The following is a 290-nucleotide window of genomic DNA, read 5'->3' on the forward strand; positions in this document are numbered from 1 at the left end:
CCATTGTTGTGGTATGACACTGGCCAAATACCAGGCACCCACAAAAATTGCTCACTCACCCTCCCCTGCCACAGCTGGGCAGAGGAGAGAAAAATTTAATGAAGGCTTCATGAGTGGAGATAAGGACTCGGAGAAAACACTCCAAGGGCAAAACAGGCTCAACTTAGAAGTACAAAGTGAAATTATTACTAACAAAATCAAGAGGAGGATAATGAGAAGTAGAATAAACCCTTAATTCCCCCAGGCCCTCCCTCCTTCCCACTGACAGTGCAAAGAGACAGGGCGGGGGG

Source organism: Corvus brachyrhynchos, unplaced genomic scaffold (assembly GCF_000691975.1).
Source record: "Corvus brachyrhynchos isolate BGI_N302 unplaced genomic scaffold, ASM69197v1 scaffold544, whole genome shotgun sequence".
Lineage (NCBI taxonomy): Eukaryota > Metazoa > Chordata > Aves > Passeriformes > Corvidae > Corvus > Corvus brachyrhynchos.